Source organism: Triticum aestivum, chromosome 3D (assembly GCF_018294505.1).
Source record: "Triticum aestivum cultivar Chinese Spring chromosome 3D, IWGSC CS RefSeq v2.1, whole genome shotgun sequence".
Lineage (NCBI taxonomy): Eukaryota > Viridiplantae > Streptophyta > Magnoliopsida > Poales > Poaceae > Triticum > Triticum aestivum.
Window position 1 is genome coordinate 50962001 of NC_057802.1, and position 13472 is coordinate 50975472.

Below are 13472 nucleotides of genomic sequence, written 5' to 3' on the forward strand. Positions count from 1 at the left end.
GAATGATGTGATGAACAAAGACCCAATCCTAAGCATAGCATAAAAGATCGTGTAGTTTCGTTTGCTAGAGCTTTTCCAATGTCAAGTATCTTTTCCTTAGAACATGAGATCGTGCAACTCCCGGATACCGTAGGAGTGCTTTGGGTGTGCCAAACGTCACAACGTAACTGGGTGACTATAAAGGTGCACTACGGGTATCTCCGAAAGTGTTTGTTGGGTTGGCACGGATCGAGACTGGGATTTTTCACTCCGTGTGACGGAGAGGTATCTCTGGGCCCACTCGGTAATGCATCATCATAATGCGCTCAATGTGACTAAGGCGTTAGCCACGGGATCATGCATTGCGGTACGAGTAAAGAGACTTGCCGGTAACGAGATTGAACAAGGTATTGGGATACCGACGATCGAATCTCGGGCAAGTAACATACCGATTGACAAAGGGAATTGCATACGGGATTGATTGAATCCTCGACACCGTGGTTCATCCGATGAGATCATCGTGGAACATGTGGCCGCCCCCCCTCCCAAGGGGCCTATATAAAGGGGGGGAGGGAGGGCAGCAACCTACAGCCTTGGGCGCCTCCCTCCTCCCCTGCAACACCTCTCTCTCTCTCGCAGAAGCTCGGCGAAGCCCTGCCGGAGACCCGCTACATCCACCACCACGCCGTCGTGCTGTTGGATCTCCATCAACCTCTCCTTCCCCCTTGCTGGATCAAGAAGGAGGAGACGTCGCTGCACCGTACGTGTGTTGAACGCGGAGGTGCCGTCCGTTCGGCACTCGGTCATCGGTGATTTGGATCACGGCGAGTACGACTCCGTCATCCACGTTCATTGGAACGCTTCCGCTCGCGATCTACAAGGGTATGTAGATGCACTCCCTTCCCCTCGTTGCTAGTACACTCCATAGATGCATCTTGGTGAGCGTAAGAAAATTTTAAATTATGCTACGATTCCCAACAACACTCTCCCCTCTCGTTGCTATGCATCACCATGATCTTGCGTGTGCGTAGGAATTTTTTTGAAATTACTACGTTCCCCAACACTTTCGCATTAAGATTTTGTGCATCCAACCATGAAAGCGCATGGCAACCTCTGCTTCCCTCTGCGAAGGGCCTATCTTTTACTTTTATCTTCTACCTTATGCAAGAGTCATGGTGATCTTCACCTTTCCCTTTTACATTTTATCCTTTGGCAAGCACAGTGTGTTGGAAAGATCCTGATATATATATATATATATATATCCAATTGGATGTAAGTTAGCATGAATTACTATTGTTGACATTACCCTTGAGGTAAAAGGTTGGGAGGCAAAATTATAAGCCCCTTTCTTTCTCTGTGTCCGATTAAAACTCCGTAACCACAAGTATTGCGTGAGTGTTAGCAAATGTGAAAGACTAAATGATAGTTGAGTGTGTGGACTTGTTGAAAAGCTCTTACATACACTCTTTCCGATGTTATGATAAATTGTGATTGCCTCAATGACTGAGACTATAGTTTGTTAGTTCTCAATGAAGTTTCTGATTCATACTTGACATTTTGAATAGATTATTACTTGAGCATAAGAAATCATATGACAATATCCATATATGTTGCTGTTATAAGAATGATCATGATGCCCTCATGTCCGTATTTCATTTTATCGACACCTCTACCTCTAAACATGTGGACATATTTATCGTTATCGGCTTCCGCTTGAGGACAAGCGAGGTCTAAGCTTGGGGGAGTTGATACGTCCATTTTGCATCATGCTTTTATATCGATATTTATTGCATTATGGGCTGTTATTATACATTATGTCACAATACTTATGTCTATTCTCTCTTATTTTACAAGGTTTACATGAAGAGGGAGAATGCCGGCAGCTGGAATTCTGGGCTGGAAAAGGAGCAAATATTAGAGACCTATTCTGCACAACTCCAAAAGTCCTGAAACTCCACGGAAGTTATTTTCAGAATATATAAAAATATTGAGCGGAAGAAATACCAGAGGGGGGCCACCCACCAACCACGAGGGTGGGGGGCGCCCTACCCCCTGGGCGCGCTCCCCTGCCTCGTGGGCCCCCTGGTGGCCCTCCGGTGGCCATCTTCTGCTATATGAAGTCTTTCGTCCAAAGAAAAATCATAAGAAAGCTTTCGGGACGAGACTCCGCCGCCACGAGGCGGAACCAATCTAGGGCTTTGGCGGAGCTGTTCTGCCGGGGACACTTCCCTCCGGGAGGGGGAAATCATCGCCATCGTCATCACCAATGCTCCTCTCATCGGGAGGGGGCCAATCTCCATCAACATCTTCACCAGCACCATCTCCTCTCAAACTCTAGTTCATCTCTTGTATCCAATCTTTGTCCCAAAGCCTCAGATTGGTACCTGTGGGTTGCTAGTAGTGTTGATTACTCCTTGTAGTTGATGCTAGTTGGTTTATTTGGTGGAAGATCATATGTGCAGATCCTTTATGCATATTAATACCCCTCTGATTATGAACATGAATAGGCTTTGTGAGTAGTTACGTTTGTTCCTGAGGACATGGGAGAAGTCTTGCTATTAGTAGTCATGTGAATTTGGTATTCGTTCGATATTTTGATGAGATGTATGTTGTCTCTCCTCTAGTGGTGTCATGTGAACGTCGACTACATGACACTTCACCATTATTTGGGCCTAGAGGAAGGCATTGGGAAGTAATAAGTAGATGATGGGTTGCTAGAGTGACAGAAGCTTAAACCCTAGTTTATGCGTTGCTTCGTAAGGGGCTGATTTGGATCCATAGGTTTCATGTTATGGTTAGGTTTACCTTAATACTTATTTTGTAGTTGCGGATGCTTGCAATAGGAGTTAATCATAAGTGGGATGCTTGTCCAAGTAAGTGATACGTCTCCAACGTATCTATAATTTTTGATTGTTCCATGCTATTATATTATCTGTTTTGGATGTTTATGGGCTTATTAAACACTTTTATATTATTTTTGGGACTAACCTATTAACCCAGAGCCCAGTGCCAGTTCCTGTTTTTTCCCTTGTTTCAGTGTTTCGAAGAAAAGGAATATCAAACGGAGTCCAAATGGAATGAAACCTTCGGAAGAGTTATTTTTGGAACGGAAGCAATCCACGAGACTTGGAGTGTACATCAGGGAAGCAACGAGGTGGCCACGAGGCAGGGAGGCGCGCCTGCCCCCCGGGAGCGCCCCCACCCTCGTGGGCCCCTCGTGGCTCCCCTGACCGACTTCTTTCGTCTATATATGTCCATATACCCTAAAACCATCGGGGAACAGAATAGATCGGGAGTTCCGCCACCGCAAGCCTCTGTAGCCACTAAAAACCAATCGGGACCCTGTTCCGGCACCCTGCCGGAGGGGGGGAACCCTCACCGGTGGCCATCTTCATCATCCCGGCGCTCTCCATGACGAGGAGGGAGTAGTTCACCCTCAGGGCTGAGGGTATGTACCAGTAGATATGTGTTTGATCTCTCTCTCTCTCTCTCGTGTTCTTGATTTGGCACGATCTTGATGTATCGTGAGCTTTCCTATTATAGTTGGATCTTATGATGTTTCTCCCCCTCTACTCTCTTGTAATGGATTGAGTTTTCCCTTTGAAGTTATCTTATCAGATTGAGTCTTTAAGGATTTGAGAACACTTGATGTATGTCTTGCCGTGCTTATCTGTGGTGACAATGGGATATCACGTGATCCACTTGATGTATGTTTTGGCGATCAACTTGCGGGTTCCGCCCATGAACCTATGCATAGGGGTCGGCACACGTTTTCGTCTTGACTCTCCGGTAGAAACTTTGGGGCACTCTTTGAAGTACTTTGTGTTGGTTTGAATAGATGAATCTGAGATTGTGTGATGCATATCGTATAATCGTACCCATGGATACTTGAGGTGACATTGGAGTATCTAGGTGACATTAGGGTTTTGGTTGATTTGTGTCTTAAGGTGTTATTCTAGTACGAACTCTATGATAGATCGAACGGAAAGAATAGCTTCGTGTTATTTTACTACGGACTCTTGAATAGATCGATCAGAAAGAATAACTTTGAGGTGGTTTCGTACCCTACAATATCTTCGTTTGTTCTCCGCTATTAGTGACTTTGGAGTGACTCTTTGTTGCATATTGAGGGATAGTTATATGATCCAATTATGTTATTATTGTTGAGAGAACTTGCACTAGTGAAAGTATGAACCCTAGGCCTTGTTTCAACACATTGCAATACCGTTTTTGCTCACTTTTATCATTAGTTACCTTCCTGTTTTTATATTTTAAGATTACAAAAACATATATCTACCATCCATATTGCACTTGTATCACGATCTCTTCGCCGAACTAGTGCACCTATACAATTTACCATTGTATTGGGTGTGTTGGGGACACAAGAGACTCTTTGTTATTGGGTTGCAGGGTTGCTTGAGAGAGACCATCTTCATCCTACGCCTCCCACGGATTGATAAACCTTAGATCATCCACTTGAGGGAAATTTGCTACTGTCCTACAAACATGTGCATTTGGAGGCCCAACAACGTCTACAAGAAGAAGGCTGCGTAGTAGACATCAAGCTCTTTTCTGGTGCCGTTGCCGGGGAGGTGAGTACTTGAAGGTATATCTTTAGATCTTGCAATCGAATATTTTTGTTTTTTGTTTTATCACTAGTTTAGTCTATAAAAGAAAACTACAAAAAATGGAATTGAGTTTGTCTCATACGCTTCATCTTTTTAATATCTTTCGTGAGAATGATGGGAAGGAAAAATGTGCTCAAGTACTAGAAGAAGAATTACATAGAATGCTTGGCATAAAATATGTGAATGATGAGCATGATTGCAATGTTGTTAGTATGAATTCTTTGAATACCCATGATGCTAATGACATGCAAAGCCACAAGCTTGGGGATGCTATGTTTGATGAAGATGATATTTTTAGTCCCCAAGTTTTGATGTGCAAATTTATTATGATGAAAGCATGCCTCCTATCTATGATGATTATTGTGATGACACGTATGATATAAAGAATAATGATAACCATGAAACTTGTCATCATGATTTTAATTTTCAATTGGATTATGCTTCACATGATAGTTATGTTGTTGAGTTTGCTCCCACTACTATTGATGAGAATAAATTTGCTTATGTGGAGAGTAGTACAATTTCTATGCAAGTAGATCATGAAAAGAATGCTTTAGGTGCTGGTTATATTGTTGAATTCATTCATGATGCTACTAAAAATTATTATGAGGGAGGAATATATGCTTGTAGGAATTGCAATAATATCAAGTTTCCTCTCTATGTGCTTAAATTTTTGAAGTTATGCTTGTTTTGCCTTCCTATGCTAGTTGATTCTTGTTCCCATAAATTGTTTGCTCACAAAATCCCTATGCATAGGAAGTGGGTTATACTTAAATGTGCTTTCCATGTGTTTCATGATGCTCTCTTTATGTTTCAATTTTTATCTTTTATGTGAGCATAATTGAAATCATCATGCCTAGCTAGGGGCGTTAAACGTTAGCGCTTGTTGGGAGGCAACCAAATTCTATTTTTGTTTCTTTCTTTTTGGTTCTGTTTAGTAATAAATATTTGATCTAGCCTCTGGTTAGATGTGGTTTTATGTTTTAATTAGTGTTTGTGCCAAGTAAGACCTATAGGATCTTCTTGGATGATAGTTATTTGATCTTGCTGAAAATTCCAGAAACTTTCTGTTCACGAAAACAATTATTTAAAATCACCAGAAAGTGATAAAATACTGATTCCAATTGCAGAAGATCAATAATCAAATTATCTAGGTCTTCCTATTTTTGTACAATTTGTTTGAGTTCCAGAAGTTTGCGTTAGTTACAGATTACTACAGACTGTTCTGTTTTTGACAGATTCTGTTTTTCGTGTGTTGTTTGCTTATTTTGATGAATCTATGGCTAGTAAAATAGTTTATAAACCATAGAGAAGTCGGAATACAGTATATTTAACACCAATAAAAATAAAGAATGAGTTCATTACAGTACCTTGAAGTGGTGTTTTGTTTTCTTTCGCTAACGGAGCTCATGAGATCTTCTGTTAAGTTTTGTGTTGTGAAGTTTTCAAGTTTTGGGTAAAGATTCGATGGACTATGGAATAAGGAGTGGCAAGAGCCTAAGATTGGGGATGCCCAAGGCACCCCAAGGTAATATTCAAGGACAACCAAGAGCCTAAGCTTGGGGATGCCCCGGATGGCATCCCCTCTTTCGTCTTCGTTCATCGGTAACTTTACTTGGAGCTATATTTTTATTCACCACATGATATGTGTTTTGCTTGGAGCATCATTTTATTTTCTTTTGTTTTGCTTGCTGTTTGAATAAAATACCAAGATCTGAAATTCTTAAATGTTAGAGAGTCTTCACATAGTTGCATAATTATTCGACTACTCATTGATCTTCACTTATATCTTTCGGAGTAGTTTGTTGTTGCTCTAGTGCTTCACTTATATCTTTTAGAGCACGGTGGTGGATTTGTTTTATAGAAACTATTGTTCTCTCATGCTTCACTTATATTATTTTGAGAGTCCTAAACAGCATGGTAATTTGATTTGGTTATGAATTTAGTCCTAATATGATGGGCATCCAAGATGGGTATAATAAAAACTTTCATATAAAGTGCATTGAATACTAAGAGAAGTTTGATTCTTTATGATTGTTTTGAGATATGAAGATGGTGATATTAGAGTCATGCTAGTTGAGTATTAGTGAATTTGAGAAATATTTGTTCTAAAGTTTGTGATTCCCGTAGCATGCACGTATGGTGAACCGTTATGTGATGAAGTCGGAGCATGATTTATTTATTAATTGTCTTCCTTATGAGTGGCGGTCAGGGACGAGCGATGGTCTTTTCCTACCAATCTATCCCCCTAGGAGCATGCGCGTAATACTTTGCTTTGATAACTTGTAGATTTTTGCAACAAGTATATGAGTTCTTTATGACTAATGTTGAGTCCATGGATTATACACACTTTCTTCCTTCCACCATTGCTAGCCTCTTTAATACCGCGCACCTTTCGCTGGTATCATACACCCACCATATACCTTCCTCAAAACAGCCACCATACCTATCTATCATGGCATTTCCATACCATTCCGAGATATATTGCCATGCAACTTACCACCGATCCTTTACTATGACACACTCCATCATTGTCATATTGCTTTGCATGATCATGTAGTTGACATCGTATTTGTGGCAAAGCCACCGTTCATAATTCTATCATACATGTCACTCTTGATTCATTGCACATCCCGGTACACCGCCGGAGGCATTCATATAGAGTCATATTTTGTTCTAAGTATCGAGTTGTAATTCTTGAGTTGTAAGTAAATAAAAGTGTGATGATCATCATTATTAGAGCATTGTCCCAGTGAGGAAAGGATGATGGAGACTATGATTCCCCCACAAGTCGGGATGAGACTCCGGACTAAAAAAAAGAGGCCATAAAAAAGAGAGAAAAGGCCCAACCAAAAAAATGATGAGAGAAAAGAGAGAAGGGACAATGCTACTATCCTTTTTCCACACTTGTGCTTCAAAGTAGCACCATGATCTTCATGATAGAGAGTCTCCTATGTTGTCACTTTCATATACTAGTGGGAATTTTTCATTATAGAACTTGGCTTGTATATTCCAATGATGGGCTTCCTCAAATTGCCCTAGGTCTTCGTGAGCAAGCGAGTTGGATGCACACCAACTTAGTTTCTTTTGTTGAGCTTTCATACACTTATAGCTCTAGTGCATCCGTTGCATGGCAATCCCTACTCACTCACATTGATATCTATTAATGGGCATCTCCATAGCCCGTTGATACGCCTAGTTGATGTGAGACTATCTTCTCCTTTTTGTCTTCTCCACAACCACCATTCTATTCCACCTATAGTGTTATGTCCATGGCTCACGCTCATGTATTGCCTGAAGATTGAAAAAGTTTGAGAACATCAAAAGTATGAAACAATTGCTTGGCTTGTCATCGGGGTTGTGCATGATTTAAATATTTTGTGTGATGAAGATAGAGCATAGCCAGACTATATGATTTTGTAGGGATAACTTTCTTTGGCCATATTATTTTGAGAAGACATGATTACTTTGTTAGTATGCTTGAAGTATTATTATTTTTATGTCAATATTAAACTTTTGTCTTGAATCTTATGGATCTGAATATTCTTGCCACAATAAAGAGAATTACATGGATAAATATGTTAGGTAGCATTCCACATCAAAAATTCTGTTTTTATCATTTACCTACTCGAGGACGAGCAGGAATTAAGCTTGGTGATGCTTGATACGTCTCCAACGTATCTATACTTTTTGATTGTGCCATGCTATTATATTATCTGTTTTGGATGTTTATGGGCTTTATTAAACACTTTTATATTATTTTTGGGACTAACCTATTAACCCAGAGCCTAGTGAAAGTTCTTGTTTTTTTCCCTTGTTTCAGTGTTTCGAAGAAAAAGAATATCAAACGGAGTCCAAACGGAATGAAACCTTCGGGAGTGTTATTTTTGGAACGGAAGCATCCAGGAGACTTGGAGTGTACATCAGGGAAGCAACGAGGTGGCCAAGAGGCAGGGAGGCGCGCCTGCCCCTGGGCGCGCCCCCCACCCTCGTGGGCCCCTCGTGGCTCCCCTGACCGACTTCTTTCGCCTATATATGTCCATATACCCTAAAACCATCGGGGAACAGAATAGATTGGGAGTTCCGCCGCCGCAAGCCTATGTAGCCACCAAAAACCAATCGGGACCCTATTCCGGCACCCTGCCGGAGGGGGGAACCCTCACCGGTGGCCATCTTCATCATCCCGGTGCTCTCCATGATGAGGAGGGAGTAGTTCACCCTCGGGGCTGAGGGTATGTACCAGTAGCTATGTGTTTGATCTCTCTCTCTCGTGTTCTTGATTTGGCACGATCTTGATGTATCGTGAGCTTTCCTATTATAGTTGGATCTTATGATGTTTCTCCCCCTCTACTCTCTTGTAATGGATTGAGTTTTCCCTTTGAAGTTATCTTATCGGATTGAGTCTTTAAGGATTTGAGAACACTTGATGTATGTCTTGCCGTGCTTATCTGTGGTGACAATGGGATATCACGGGATCCACTTGATGTATGTTTTGGCGATCAACTTGCGGGTTCCGCCCATGAACCTATGCATAGGGGTCGGCACACGTTTTCGTCTTGACTCTCCGGTAGAAACTTTGGGGCACTCTTTGAAGTACTTTGTGTTGGTTTGAATAGATGAATCTGAGATTGTGTGATGCATATCGTATAATCGTACCCATGGATACTTGAGGTGACATTGGAGTATCTAGGTGACATTAGGGTTTTGGTTGATTTGTGTCTTAAGGTGTTATTCTAGTATGAACTCTATGATAGATCGAACGGAAAGAATAGCTTCATGTTATTTTACTACGGACTCTTGAATAGATCGATCAGAAAGAATAACTTTGAGGTGGTTTCGTACCCTACAATAATCTCTTCATTTGTTCTCCGCTATTAGTGAGTTTGGAGTGACTCTTTGTTGCATATTGAGGGATAGTTATATGATCCAATTATGTTATTATCGTTGAGAGAACTTGCACTAGTGAAAGTATGAACCCTAGGCCTTGTTTCAACACATTGCAATACCGTTTTCGCTCACTTTTATCATTAGTTACCTTGTTGTTTTTATATTTTCAGATTACAAAAACCTATATCTACTATCCATATTGCACTTGTATCACGATCTCTTTGCCGAACTAGTGCACCTATACAATTTACCATTGTATTGGGTGTGTTGGGGACACAAGAGACTCTTTGTTATTGGGTTGCAGGGTTGCTTGAGAGAGACCATCTTCATCCTACGCCTCCCACGGACTGATAAACCTTAGGTCATCCACTTGAGGGAAATTTGCTAGTGTCCTACAAACCTCTGCACTTGGAGGCCCAACAACGTCTACAAGAAGAAGGTTGCGTAGTAGACATCAGTAAAGACAGCACCCAAGCACCGGTCCACCCGCATATCAAATTATCAAAGTACTGAACGCGAATCATATGAACGTGATGAAAACTAGCTTGACGATAATTCCCATGTGTCCTCAGGAGCGCTTTTCTCTATATAAGAGTTTGTCCAGGCTTGTCCTTTGCTACAAAAAGGATTGGGCCACCTTGCTGCACTTTATTTACTTTTGTTACTTGTTGCTCGTTACAAATTATCTTATCACAAAACTATCTGTTACCTATAATTTCAGTGCTTGCAGAGAATACCTTGTTGAAAACCGCTTATCATTTCTTTCTGCTCCTTGTTGGGTTCGACACTCTTACTTATCGAAAGGACTACGATAGATCCCCTATACTTGTGGGTCATCACACTCTCCCTTCTCGTTGCTATGCATCACCATGATCTTGCGTGTGCGTAGGATTTTTTTTGAAATTACTATGTTCCCCAACAAATATATCATCGGAAAGTTCTTTGAAATGTGCATCTAATGACATACTTTTTGTGTCATATGACTCACTTTTTGTTGGTAAAATTAATGGCCAAAGTTAGATACAAAAAATATAAAGTGGCCTTGTATAAGGGAATAGAGGGAGTAGTGTTGTTTCTGGTGGTGGTGACGACATGCATGATGATCGACGGCGACGATGATGATGGGGATGTATATTTTGTGGTAGCTAGGGCTTGAAAACTATTGCTGGCTTGTACATTTTGACGAGGTGGTATATACTAACCCCTCACGTTGATGGCGAATTTACAGTGATAGGGTTACACCCTCTTTTGGATGTGGTGGTAAGATACACTATAGTAGCTACCATGAACTTGCTCCTTTCGGGTATATGATCATGCATGACTATGCTCCTTCTGTTCCATGTGTAGTGTGTTCCTTGGGTTGTTGCTTGAATCATTGTTCTTCAGTCATGCTAGGGGAAGTGATATGTGGTATATAGAGAGAGTTTCTAGGGGCTTACAATTCATGGCAAACATGCCAAGAACAAGTGACCCGTTACATAGACAACTCCTTCGAAGGGTTTAAGAGTAGGAAGACCACTCCAAGTTTGTACTCGAGCAGAAAATCACTTGTTGAATTAGGTAAACCTCTAGGTCAGTTTGGACTGCGTGGGATAAAAAACTTATTCCTCGTCGTCCGGTTCTTTGTGATTGTAGTACTATTTTATTGGTATAATCGGTGTTATCGTACGTATATAAGGTGTAGATAGTAAGCTCATCACATAGTGTACAAAAGTAATCAAAACTGGTTGAATGTATGCAACCAAACATCATGTAGTGTATTAGCACATCCGTAAGCAGACATCCAAACATCAGATGAAATGCTATCATGCATGTAGGCAACCAAACGATATGCACAACATGGTTTTCAACCTGCATCTTCAGAGCCAGGCCCAACTAAGTTACAGAGGACGTGTTTGGTTGCCTGCATGAGGCCCAACCAGGCCCACGCGGGAAGGGAATGGGCTGTTTGGTTGCCTGGTTTTACTGTTGGGCCTGCATAGCACGAAACTTAAAGCACCTCTGGTCTGGCTCACTGGAAACGCTCAGATCGGCAGTTTCTTGCGAGCCCGGCCGAGGCGAGCACAAGCGAGCGGGCCCTTGCACGAGTGGAGACGGGAGGGATGCGAGGTGATTAGTGAGGTCTTCTTCAACCTCCAGTAAGCTTCTCTCTAATCTACTCTCTTCCTTGTCCCTCTGATCTACACAACGGTGCTTCGATTCGAGGTAAGCTCTACACAAAAAAGATGCACCTCGATGCTACGGTTCCGTTCAAGCGATCGGTTCGTAGTTTCGTCGATCGGAAGTTCTTTATTTGTGTTCCCGTTTGGAGCTATTCTGGATGAATTTTGTCAGATTCGTCGCGCACAATCGATCGTTTGAAATTTCCTTTGACTAGCAGCCTAATCTCGCAGTTCCGCACAACATTCGTGTTGTAAGTTTTTGGTTTTGACGATCGTAGCTTCATCTCTCCTTGAACAGCAGTCTAGTGCACTCACATCGCCATGTCGACCTCCTCTGTCCTCTGCTCAGAACCCTTCTATTCGCCCCTCTCGACGCCGACGCCCTTCCCCTTGATCTCCTTGCCCGCGTCCTACTACACTAGAGTCGTTTCCGGCGTCGCTCATCTCGACCTACTCTCTGTCGTCCTCCTACTGCACTGACGCTGCAATGGCACGCACACTGCTTTCTTGTGTCCTCTGCCTCCGTGCACACTGCAGTTCGCCGCGCCGCCGACGGGGTCGATCATCTTGGCCTCCTCTCTCTCACCCTACTACACTGGAGTCGTTTCCAACGTCGATCATCTCGGCCTCCTCTCTCGTCCTCTGCACTGACGATACCATGGCGCGAGCACTGCATTCTCCTCCTTTGTCCACTGTCTTTGCGCGAGCACCGCAACTAGTACACCGACGGTGTCGCTCGCCCACGACTCCATGCTCGTCATGTGGGACACGGTGCCACGGCCATTATCCACCACAGTCGCCATGATCCGTCGCACACTGCATTTCTTCTCTCCCTTTCTTTGCTAGCTCTTAACCCTGTGCGCTAAGTGCAAGTGTTATCTCTTAATCATACCCCATGCGGGCAACCAAATAGCGTGTAGTTGTATGCGTCGAGACAATGCAGGCAACCAAACAATGTGCCAAAGTTGATCCCCTAATGCAGGAAGTCCATATGGAGGCAACCAAACAAGTTGCAGATGTCGCATATGAGGCTATTTTTTCAAAGCCAGGCTGAGTGGGGAAGGGTATGCAACGCAGGTACTGTAACACACGGCAACCAAACATGCCCAGAAAGACAGAAAAAAGGAGGCAGGTCACCAAACCCGCCGTTGGTATAGACCACCAGCTCAACCGCAGTGATCTACAATACTGCAACACGATTTATGTGTATGTTTAGCTCAGGTGTAATAAAAAGACGACGTCCGACGAATGCAAAGAAAATAGGAAAGAAAAAACGACGCCTGCAATGCCTGTGCCGCAGGAAGAGGGAACAACCAGAGTGCCCGACGTCGCACTAGAAGGGACGGCAGGCCTCTCCAACCCACACCTGAAGCTGTTCGCTGGCTTCATGCGTGCGCGGCGTACAAAATTGCCACGCCAATGAGGTAAGTGAACCCAAACTAACCCAAGCTTAAACAGAAATGTGAGGCCGATGAACCTAAGCATATCCAACGAGCCGACGTGGTCCTAGTACTAGCTGTGTGCTCTGCTCACACTGCAGCCCCGACTCCCAGCACATGAATTGCTTTGTTTACGTGAAGCATGAGCAAGCAATCCGGGGGGAGGAAGTCAACAGCTACCACCCTACCTTTGTCAGTTTCCATCTGTTTTTCTCTTCCGGTGAATCACTTGGGGAGGCTAAATTTCGTGTTTTGACTCTTTTCTGAAACCTATTCGACATCTGACCCTAGTCTGATAAAATTTTGAGATCTGACCCTTTTTGCTACCGCCAGGGTCCATAGCGGTAGGGTCTAACAGTCTACCGCCAAGATCCCTG